Source organism: Xiphophorus couchianus, chromosome 14 (genome assembly GCF_001444195.1).
Source record: "Xiphophorus couchianus chromosome 14, X_couchianus-1.0, whole genome shotgun sequence".
Classification (NCBI taxonomy): Eukaryota; Metazoa; Chordata; class Actinopteri; order Cyprinodontiformes; family Poeciliidae; genus Xiphophorus; species Xiphophorus couchianus.
In genome coordinates, this window is record NC_040241.1 from 16,765,205 (window position 1) to 16,776,657 (window position 11,453).

The 11,453-nt window shown below is 37.1% G+C and overlaps 1 long non-coding RNA gene across 1 annotated transcript; it reads left to right on the plus strand.

Annotated features, from left to right (window-relative positions):
• The first annotated feature begins 6,666 nt into the window (after positions 1 to 6,666).
• On the plus strand, positions 6,667 to 10,524 carry LOC114156788 (uncharacterized). The gene is made up of 3 exons (XR_003598018.1): positions 6,667 to 6,716; positions 7,281 to 7,453; positions 10,406 to 10,524. It is a non-coding gene; the product is annotated as an uncharacterized LOC114156788 (long non-coding RNA).
• The last annotated feature ends 929 nt before the right edge of the window (positions 10,525 to 11,453 follow it).

The window sequence follows — 11,453 nt, forward strand, 5'->3', positions numbered from 1 at the left end:
TGATGTGCAGCAAGGCTCCTCCAGTTTGTTGAGGTGAAGAAAGGGCTGAGGCAAAAAGAAAAGCTTGATTTTCTTATTTTCCTTTTGCCTGGTCATGACCAGAGGTTTGGTCGTCTCACCTCTGGTCATAACGACCAAACGAGATCGTGTAGGTTGGCTGGACTCACCCTGAGAGACACTTTGAGGAGGACTGTCCTCTGCAACAGAGTTCACAAAACTTGTACTCAAGTAAAAGTATCACTACTTCAACATAATTTCACTCAAACAAAAGTTAAAAGTAGCTGTACTCGAATAAAAAAGGCTACTTAGTACTGACTAGCCAATCATAACATCAGCTTAATATTAAAATTACATCTTTAAGACAGACGTAATGTGGAGATTTTGGTAATTAAATAACATAGTTACAAAACAAGTGAAATATTTTTCCAAATCAATTTCTTTAAATGTAAAATTTGTGAAACTTTAATAAAAACTGCAGGTACGTAGATTTTTTTCATTCAAGCTTGTTCATTCAGTGAAGTCATTCAGTTGGTAGAATATGTAGAAATTTCCAATTGACTAAACTCAAATGGCTGGGTACAGCAAATCACAACAACCAGTAATGACTTCAATCTGATTCTGACAGCCATGTAACACATTTCATGCAAACAAACGAGTTGTTTACAGAAAATACAGGCAATAAATCTGTCAAACTAAAGCTGCTGGTGCCATTTAGTGGTTTAATGCAAAACAGACAGAAGAAATGCAACAGATTTCATAACAGTAAATGATAAATATGTTTACATGTCAGTCAGTTTAAACACATTGTAGTTAGAGAATAAAATTATTCTTCCTCTCTGTTTCAACTCCAAGCATTTTATGTACTGCTTTATTTTCTCTGTAAATATTTAAAGCTGCTGGATGCATTTTGTGTACTTCCCCTCCTTTAATAATCACGTCACAGAGTTGTTGTTGTACACAGTGATGTGTGAGGGCAATAACAGCCTGTCTTGTTTATATGCCGTCTATCGAAATGTCCTCTGGGTTAAAAACTAATAAACAACACATATTTGAAAATGAGATCATCAGAAGAGTTATTCAGTAGAGCTGGTCCCTTAAAAAGAATATTACTTTGTCTGATGCTGAAGGTGTTAGATTTTTCTAAAAGGAATTCTGAAACTTTTAAGATATTTGGTCAAAAAAAACCAAAATTTTAGGCTTCTAAAGGAAATAAATTTTTAAATGTTTGTTTAAAAAAATAATCACAATTTTTTCTTGTCTTTTGAGTTATAGACAAACCATGATGCTATTAGAAAATAACCCTCCAACGTTGCCTTCCTTTGGCACAGTAGCATAAATAAATCTATGCACCTTATTAAATGAAGCGCACCTTATTCTACTTTCTGATCACCGTATTTTCTAGACTATAGAGCACACTTTACTATAAGCCGCATCTACAAAGTTTAAAAAAACAAAACTGGAAACATACATATACAGTATAAGCCGCCTGGTTCAAAGCATGGGGAAAAACGTAGTGGCTTATAGTCCAAAAATTACGGTAATTCTGTTGATTGTTTGTGGCCACTAGATGGCACTCGTTGACTTTGCATATATTAATAAACTTTCAGTTTTGGATGGTAAGGTGAATAGTAGCTTAAAAAAAAAAAAGCCAATACCTCACAGCAAAACTATTTACTTTGAGGCAGTTGCACAATGTACACTCTTTATCCCAATATACCTGCACTATACACATTACTTTCTGTTTCACCAAAACCTTTAGCATCTTTTAATACTTTTAGTCTTTTTGTCTACTTTCCGTGTTTTAAGCAGTATTGTCAAACCCATTTTTGCTTTGGGCCAAATCAAGGTCATTCATGCTCTTGAAGGGCCGGTTGTGCCAAAGTGTATTGATAAAATCTGTTCACAAACTGTTGACATATCAATAAATTCTTAAAATTAAATAATATTATTGAACATCTTTTCAGTCCCTCCAGAATTTTGTGATTTTTTTGTAATTAAAATCAAAGTGTTTGGAAATATTTGCGATATTTGTGCTTTTTTATGATAGTGAATGCAACTTTTTAGCCTCATGGACTATAATCTATATAACAATCAAGGTTGAGGCAGCTGTTTAGTACAAGTAAGAAAGTTTTGAGTATTTTGGAGAAAAATCAGCAATAAACTCCCAGTTGCGTTAAAGCAAAAAATTTGTTGATTTTTGCATGAATTTCCACAATAATTCTCAAGGAACTGAAGGGACTGATTGATATAATTTGGCAGTAAACAGATAAAAACTGCATTGATTTGATTGACAACATAATATTTAAGCACACTTAGTGTTTAGTCTAGAATCTAGAGGGTCACATAAAAACCTATGGTGGACTAGAGTTGAATTTGACCCATGTGTTTTAAGGATTGCACTCCACAACAAGCTTTTATGACAGGGTGTGAGGACTGGGTTGAAAATTAATAAAAAAGTTTTAGAAAACACCCAGAAAGTCCTAAGAACCACTTATTAAGACAATTTAAGATATTGGTTGGCAAATTATGGAGAAAAATTATCAGTACTGGATTAAAAATGCATTATTTTCTGTCTGGTTCTGTTTAATACACCCTATACTATTTAACCATTTGCTAGTGTAGCTGTGACCTCCATTGAAAACGTTTCTTTAACCTCGAAGGACAACAAACAAATACAGATAAAGAACTTAGTGAACACACATTTTTGAAAACCAACAAAACAAAAACACAACATTCACTTCAAAAAACCAAATATTGTGCAACGAGGTTTAAGTACTTGAACCTCGTTGCACGACAAAAACACACTCAACCTAAAAACAACACATTATGTTAGACTGAGGAGGCCAGAAAACAGCAGAACCGTCCGTCTGTTCTGTCCTTTGTCTTTGAATCTCAGCTTTTCATGGTTCAAAGGTAAGTGTCCCCATCCTCATCGTATGTTGAAATTTACATCAGGTGTTGCATCATGCAGAAGGTCTTTGTCAAACTTTCCTCTTGTGATTGCTTTCATCTCTTCCATCTTTAGAAACGTACTTTAATCCTCACACAGACTCTCCAGAGACAGGAAATCTCAGTGGACCTCACTGGCTGCCAACAAAAGAAATATTTTCTGAACCTTTTCTATTCAGCTTAAATGTTTTTCTTTTTTTTTCCTGGTTCATATTTGTGTTATGTGCTTCAATGGGCCACAGTACCGAGCAGAGAAGCCAGATTCAATCCAATCTAAGCTTGAAAAGGGATTATTAATCAGTAAGGAAGCCACTTGTTCAATCTCTGTTGGCTCATTAAATTGATTACCTGGACACCTGATCATCTGAAAGGTTAATTAGTGGATTATACTTTGTGTTATCCCTTTGAGCTGCAGCATAAAGGGATAATGCTGACATTTTTTATGGTTCGAAACCATTGATTTATTTTACTACACCGTTTTTCTGGGCGATTAGTAATTAGCCACTTGGTATCTAGCAGTGATAGCATTTCTTCTTTATATGTATTTCACTTTTTTTGTCACAAAGAAATTTATTAAAAACATTGAAGTTTCTATTCAAAAACACATTATTTATCCCAAAGGAAATTTAAATGTCATAAAGCACATCAAGTATCTTCAGGAAGGATGTCCAGTAGCAGTCAGTGTTGCAGTGAACCTATCTGTTATTAGAAGCTTTGAGATGCTAATTAGCTGCTCCCAGTTGTAAAGAAAACAGACACATGGTTGCCACGGTTATGTATCGTAACAGTTGTCCAAAAACTTTCAAAAAAGTGAGAATGCTTGTGGTTTAAAAAAAAAAAAAAAAAACAAAGAATATTACCATATAAATCTAAAAACGTTTTAAAAGTATCAGAAAAACCAACTTATTCCTTTTTGCTGCCACTTTTGTCTTTTGTCAGGTCCAAATAACATCCCTACACAAATTTACTTTTGAATACAGCTTTATAAAAGTCACAAGTGTTTTTATTTTCACAGTGAGAACTGAAGCTAATTGCATTCATTAAACGATGTGAAGATGTATTCATGCATCTTGTTTTTAATGGCAATTTGGAGAGAATAATCTTTTATGTGCCCAGATGGAGCACAAAAGGAAGGAGTCCAGAGGGGTGGGAATGAAAGAATTAGGGTTAACCACTTTTAAAGTGCTTGTTTTTATATTCTCTCCTGTAAAATCTTTTTTTATATAGCTGCTGGAGTCTACATTCTTCATGCAGGTGAAATTTCAAACAGAGAATACATGCCGGTATAACATTAAACATTTGTACTGCTCACAATGTCTGAAAAAAAACCCCCTACAATTTTCTTCCAGGAATGATCGAACAAGACAAATAAATAATAACCAAACATGAGCTGCTGCAGTTTCTAATGTCGGTAAGTGGAGCAGAAAGACTTTACGACCGTCTTCTTGATTGGTTGTAACAGAGCTGGAAGTGACACCAGCATAAACAGCTTTTTGTAGCGCTGTCCCTGTTCTCCATCTCTGATATCTGCGTCTGTTTGCTTCTTTGCAGCCTCTGAGCTGCTGGTGTTGACAGACTCTTTGATGCTGGATGTTGCTTTACAGATCTGCCTTTGTTGTCTGTGCTCTGCCGAGTTCTTGACAACAGCTGCCGGTGTTTGCCCATCTTCTTCTTGACTGAAAGGTAACGCTGGTAAACGGCAAAGCAAGTCTATTTGTAAAGCACCACTCATCCAGGCACTACAGGTAAGAGCAGCAAAGTGAGATTTGAAACAAATTAATAGGAAATGTTTTACCAAGCAAACGGTTTCTGCTCTTTTCAGATTTTCAGGGAGTTCAGAAGATAAGCTATTAGGTTGGCCTAGTTTTGTTTCTGCTTTTGTTCCATGACCTGATGGGTTTTAATGGTTTAAATGGTTTTAACTGGGATGTATGCAGACATAACATCATGCAGTACCTTTTTGGCCGTGTTTAAAATCGTCCTTTTTACAAAGAGGGAGCGAGTATTTTGATTTGAAGTGTAACTAAACCCACTGTGGAAGTAAATAACTATGCCTCCGGACAAACTTGTCATAAAAGTGTCATAAATATGAAAAAGAGAGAAGGTATATGAGAAGAGAGTTTGAAAAAAATGAGAAAAAGGTTAATTTATTAGATACTTTGAGGAAAAATTTGGATAGTAACAAGTAATTATTCAATTTTTAAAGAAAACTAACTTGTTTCATAGAATTTGATTTTTTATTTTTATTTGCTATGTATGAATAGATCATCACGAACCACACTACATACCGGTAGGTGGCGGTAATGCCAAAAGATTTCTGCCAACCACCAATTAAAAGCAACAACAAGAAGAAGACACTGAACGGCGCGGCCAACGGTCGGCAGAGTGTACTGTAGGGGTTTGCAGTACGTAACTTTTGTAAAGAATATTTTTAACATCTTTGTTGAAACTGCCACAGAGCTGTCAGTCACCCTCCTTGTGGCTCTGCTGGTTCCACCTTGCTCTCTGAGCCTGTCTTGGATGCTAAGGCTATTAGTTAGCCTTTCCGTCAGTGACGGCAGATAAATGGGGTTTCTTTTTGTGACGGTATGTAGCTTCTCTGCCATTAGCACATTTAGCCTCGAATACATGAAGCATAGCTGAAAAACACTATTGATTCCAACTTCTGACTCGCCATGCTGCCGCCTTTTATCTGAGTAAGATTAGCCTAGCTACCCGAATGCTACTAGCGAGGCTGATTGACGACATCAATCAAGCTGTACGGCTGTAGGAAGATCTAACTGCAGTAGCCACTGATCAACCCACAGAGGGCAGCACTGAGACAGTTTTAGGCTAACTTACATATACCAATGTAAAAACCTATTTAGACAGTCTGTCTTTAAGGTTTAGTTACTGTTGAAGGACTGGTTCAGTAGGAAAAAAAATCATTGTGTCTGTCCAGGATGGTTGAAATAATCAGACTCATTGTGTTCATGTTTCTGATGTTGAATGGTTAGAGCCAAAACAATAACTTTAGTCACTTGTCAAACCCAAGGGCCGCTGTAGCTTTTTATGTAGCCCTTTACATTCTAAACACCAAGTGTGCTTAAATATGTTTTCAATCAAATCAATGCAGTTTTTATCTGTTTACTGCCAAATTATATAAATCAGTCCCTCCAGTTTCTTGAGAATTATTGTGGAAATTCACGCAAAATCAACAAATCCCCACACTTTTTTTGCGCTAATATTTGGGAGTTTATTGTAGATTTTTCTCAAAAAATGTCAAAGACTTCCTAACTGATACTAAACAGCTACTTCAACTTTAATAAATGTCAGTTTACAGTCCATGACCTATACAGCGAGCAAAAACTTTTGGCATTTATCGTCATAGATAAGTGCAAATATTTCCAAATTAGTACCACAAACATTTGGACTTTTATTGCAAAAAAATCACAAAAAGAATTGCAAAATCTTAGCGTGACTGAAAAGATATTTTAATTTTAACCGTTTCTGAACAGGTTTTATCAATATATTTGGCAATACCGGCCCTTTAAGATCATTCATGATCTTGATTTGGCTCAAAACCAAAATGAGTTTGACACCCCTGACTTCTGTCTTTTCTTCATTAAGACTTTATTTAATTGCCCATTTATTAATTTATGTATGGACACAGTCCCACAGTAAAGAGCAGTTATCATGTCGTCACAAAGGAATGAGAAGATGGGAAGAGGTGTAAAACTCCAAGCTGAGCGGTTCGAGAATGAAGCCTTGGGGAACCACAAGTTCTGGTCAGTCAACTTGTCTCATTGCTCTTTGTTTTCTTTTATTAGTCGACACAAAACTAGTTCATCTGCTGAGTTCACAGCCTTATTGGGTCTAATTAGTTCGTATGTCACAGATAATTGGGTTAAGAAACAACAGTTACACTAATTAATCTGGAAACAGTCAAGTGATGGATGGACAATTAGTGAGAAAGCAGCCAAAGTTAAAAAAACCCCCAACAAAACACAACTTTCGAAGACCTCCAGAATATTTTCAGAACGATTGATTAAGACCAATATGAAAGATTTAAAGAATATTTATGGGTGATGACGCAAGACTCCTGCAGAGCAGAGTTATTATTTAGGTTATTCACCATGATATTATGCTGATACCAAACATCCAGAATGTTTTTTTTTTTTTTTTTGACAAAAGCAAATAAACACCTCATTATGTCATCCCAGCTGACTTCCTTTTCAGTTCATTTAACACATTTCAGTAAAAAAGGGCGTGTTTTTACTGTACTTTCTTTCACTCTAGTTAAAATGTCAAGTTATACTTTATTTTTTTTCTCACCGGTGTGATTCTCACAGCAACATGGTTGGAACCAAGTCAGTACCCCCCTCCAGAAAATCATAAAATGAATTGAAGCTGCAGCTGGTTTGGACCCTTCTGACCACTTGGTGGCGCCGCAGCTCCACATCTCGTCAGAAAACCTCCTCTGCTTGTTTGGAAACAAAGGAATCAGTGGATCTCCATGTCGAGGGTACAGCCTTTTTGATTTCTCAAATACCAGAAAGACAAAGCGGATTAGAGCCCATTTGGAGAAGTTTATTTGAGTGAAGCTCTGTTATAATTGGTGAAATTAAGCTCCGTTTCACAGACCCTGAGCCATAACACTCAATGAACTGAACTGAACTGAACTCAGCTTCTGCACCAGCTGTGAATAATGTAATTTCAATAAATATTCAGAAGGATTACTGTTTCTGAAATTTATAGTGTCAATCTTGACAGTAAGCAGGAGGATATTTATGAAGAAATAGAAATTAATAGTATTAAATGTGACAGAGGGGAGAATATTTAGAGTTTACGGAGAGCTTCCAGTCTCCAGAGGGGAACTTTTTATTTTGAAGAAAGAAACTGACAAAATCTATGCAGGAGAATATTTCCTTCACACATGCAGGCCGGTTTTCCAAATCATGCCTTAACCTTTTTCACATTTTGTCACATTATCGTCACAAATTCTGTGTTTTTGTTGGGATTATCTGCAATCGACCAACACAAAGAGGTTTATAATCTGGAAGTGGAAGGAAAATACTCGAGGTCAACTTTGTCTAATCAAATCATGCTGTACAAGCCAGACCGAAAACAGCAGGATACATAGCAGTATATGAAATCTATTAATCTGTTAATTATGAATGCTTAAAAACACAAAGTTAAGACAAAGAAGGATCTGAGAGAACAATTTAATCTCAATTCATATTTATAATTATAATTTTTTTCAATGATTCTTCAGCTCCTTTCACTTTGTTATGCCTCATAAAATCCAGAGCAGCTGACTGTCTTTAGAAGTCACTTAATTAAAAAATGGAACATGGACAAGAGGCGAGGAGAAACCCTCTGTCCAAAGAAAACCACAGACATGTGGCAGAAGGTGCTGCGGTGAGATGAGGCCACTGTTACCCTGTTTTTGGTCGATATGCCAAACAGTGTTTGATACTATAAGGATGCTTTTCTTCAGCAGAAAACAGGAAAGACTGGCGGAGTTAATGAAACAGTGGGAATAACCAGAGCTACAAAGGTATGGCATTAAATGCTCACCAGAGTTCATTTAAAATTGGAAGTAATTACTTTATTGCGAAGGGAAATTAAACGTAACTCATGTCATCCAAATATTTTTAAAGATACTTTATGGATGGTGATGCTGTGGGCAGGAAGGATATCCAGCAGCAGTCAGTCTTGCAATAAATCTGAAGAAGCCTCTGACCAAAGACTGCCATGCTAACCAGCTTAATATGGTTGCACAAACTGATGGTGCTTGCCAGTACTATGAGTTGTTGGCCAACTCTGCTAATCCACCTCACTTGCTTTTGCTGCTCCTCTTCAAGTCTCTTTGGTTAGAAATCCGGGCAGCGAGACGTTGAAATTCTGGATTTGATCCCTGCTCACTGTGATTGATGGAAGAGATGATTTGAACTTCCTCCTTCTCCTCTCTCTGCTCTTTATCCATGAAGTCTAACGTACTTTTCAACTCCTCTGATATTTAGTCATAGTTCAGGTCTTGTTTGACCTTTTGAGATGCTAATCAGCTGCTCACAGTTGTGAAAGTAACACCTTGTTTCTCCGGTTACTCATCATCACGAATGTTTGAAAGTGAGAGGAAAAATCCTTCCAACTGCACAGCATCCAGAATAATTGTCCAAATATCCAATAAGTCAATAAAAAAAGACTTGTGGACAAATCAAAGCTAACGTAAAAGAGCAACTCTAGCATTGTTCAATTTTTCATTTCTAAAAAATGTCAAAAACCAGGGATCATTTTCCTTCTACTTCACAATTTAGCATTTTCTTCCTGTTGATCTGCCACATTAAATATCATTAGAATGATCAAATTAGTGGTTATTGTGTGACAAAATGTGAAAAAGTTAAAGTGGCATAAATACTTTACTTCACAGCAGAAATAGCACACCAAGCAGAGGATGAAGAAGGTTGGATGAAGAGCTGTAGTAGTTTAAGCTTCACACACAGCCAGAAGAGAGAAGGATGAAGTGGAGGAATGAAGGAGTTAAAAAAAGAGAGGAATACACAACAAATGTGAAGTGAGATAACGAGTCATGCTTGGGTGCAGCTCAGAATAACCTTCTGATCTAAAAGGCATTTATCTCTTTAAATGGGTGTTTTGTGTGTGTGTGTGTGTGTGTGTGTCTTCCCATCCTCAGACTTATTCGTGGTTCTCTGCTCCCTTCTCCTCTCTCTCCTCCTCCAGTAGACCTCGTCTCTCTTTCTAATATTAGCCATAATGTGTTATGGTTGTGTCTCGCTCGCAGCAGCTCCACGTCCCTTCTCTCTTTCACTCGTTTTACTCCCGTCTTTCTCGCCTCCCTTGCCTCTCCTTTTTCTATCCCACGTTAGCTCCGTCGCCTCTCTCTCTCTCTTTCCCCGCGCGCTCTGCGGTTGGTGTTAGCTCCCCACCTCCCGTCTTTCATCCCCTCTATCTCTCACTCCTGTTTTCTGGACACATTGTGTGCATGTGATCTCCTTCTTCACCTCCTCCCACTCTGCTTCTCCTTGTGTTGTTTGGTCCCAAATTCCACACGCAAAAATCTCTGTCTCTCCTTTCTTTCCTTTTGGTTTTCTCTGTTTCTTTTGTACTCTCCTGCAGGAGTGCGTGCACCTTACAGACTGCCTCCCACCTATTTTAAACACTCATTCTTGTGTCTCGGAGTCTGCAAGCCCTCCTCATTATATCTTTGCTCGTGCTCTATCTGAGGCCACGCATGCATGCATGTATGCACCCCCTAAATGTTCCCGTCCTCTTTCAGAAGAGTGTGCACACGCTTTGTAGACTCTCATCTTTTTATTCAAATGAGGCAAACTTAGACGTTATTGCAGCTCGCGCACACAATCACACAAACCCGTGAGGGCTGCCTCAAATGAGAGCGGAAATATTTTCTAGCTTCTTTTCTGTGTTCCCATGTGAACCTCATTATTGTACCCAGGTAGGACATGAAAGAGGCGAGCAGACCCTGAACAACAAGGAAGGGAAGGCTGCAGACAGACGGGCGCTCTGACTGACACAGATGTGCTGCGTCAAACAAGACAAACCGATAATAAAGAGAGACGTTGGATTGAAACCAGTTTTTAATTCTCTATTTGAATACTGCGAGGTTTAGAGCGTGATGCAGCCATATTATTGATGGATTTTTCAAACATGATTAAACATATTGAAGTAGAGTTGTGGAAAAAATACAAAAACATCTAATTTGGAGGAAGCAGAAGATCTGATGGTGGAATGCAGTTCATATCAAAACAGCAGCTCTGGGAAGGTTTTCTGACATCCTGCAAAGAAATTCAAGCAGAAACTTTACACAAACTCTCAAGTTCAATGGATGCAAGAATTGTGCAGGTGATATCGAAGAAGGGGTTCAATGTTAACATGTAACTCGGTCTGTTAAGATGTTTTTGATTGAAATAGCTTTTGATTTTAGTACATGTGACCACTTAATGCCTCACATTCAAAGAATGGCCGTTTGCAGTTCTTTATAATCCATAAAATGTTTAGAAAATCTGCTGTGCATAATAATTTGGAACATTTTGCATTTTGAGTTTTTTATTTTTGAAAAAAAATATTGTTCTCATGGGGAGTTTTGTTCAGTAAAATTGGATTTATACTGTAATAGTTCATGACTTGAAAATTATACTGACCATCATTTGCATTGACCATTTAAGAAAATATCACTTGCATAAGTGATATGCAAATTGCATAATAATTTGGGACACGGTGTAGATATTGTTGTTTCTTTTGTGACCTCCTGGATGATTCATTGATTCATCCTTGGAATAGTTTTGGTACTCCAAAAAAAGAAGAAAGAAAATGGCTCTTGCTGTGGTTCGCTGGAGTATCAGTGGATTTAAGTTTCCAAAGCGTCTGATGTCAACAACTTTGTTTCTCATAGGACCTTGAGTTTGTTTAGATTAGTTAATGATGTGTTGCTTTATGAGATTGTTTAGCCTCTGACAGGTTGTATATAAATGATTTATCGAATA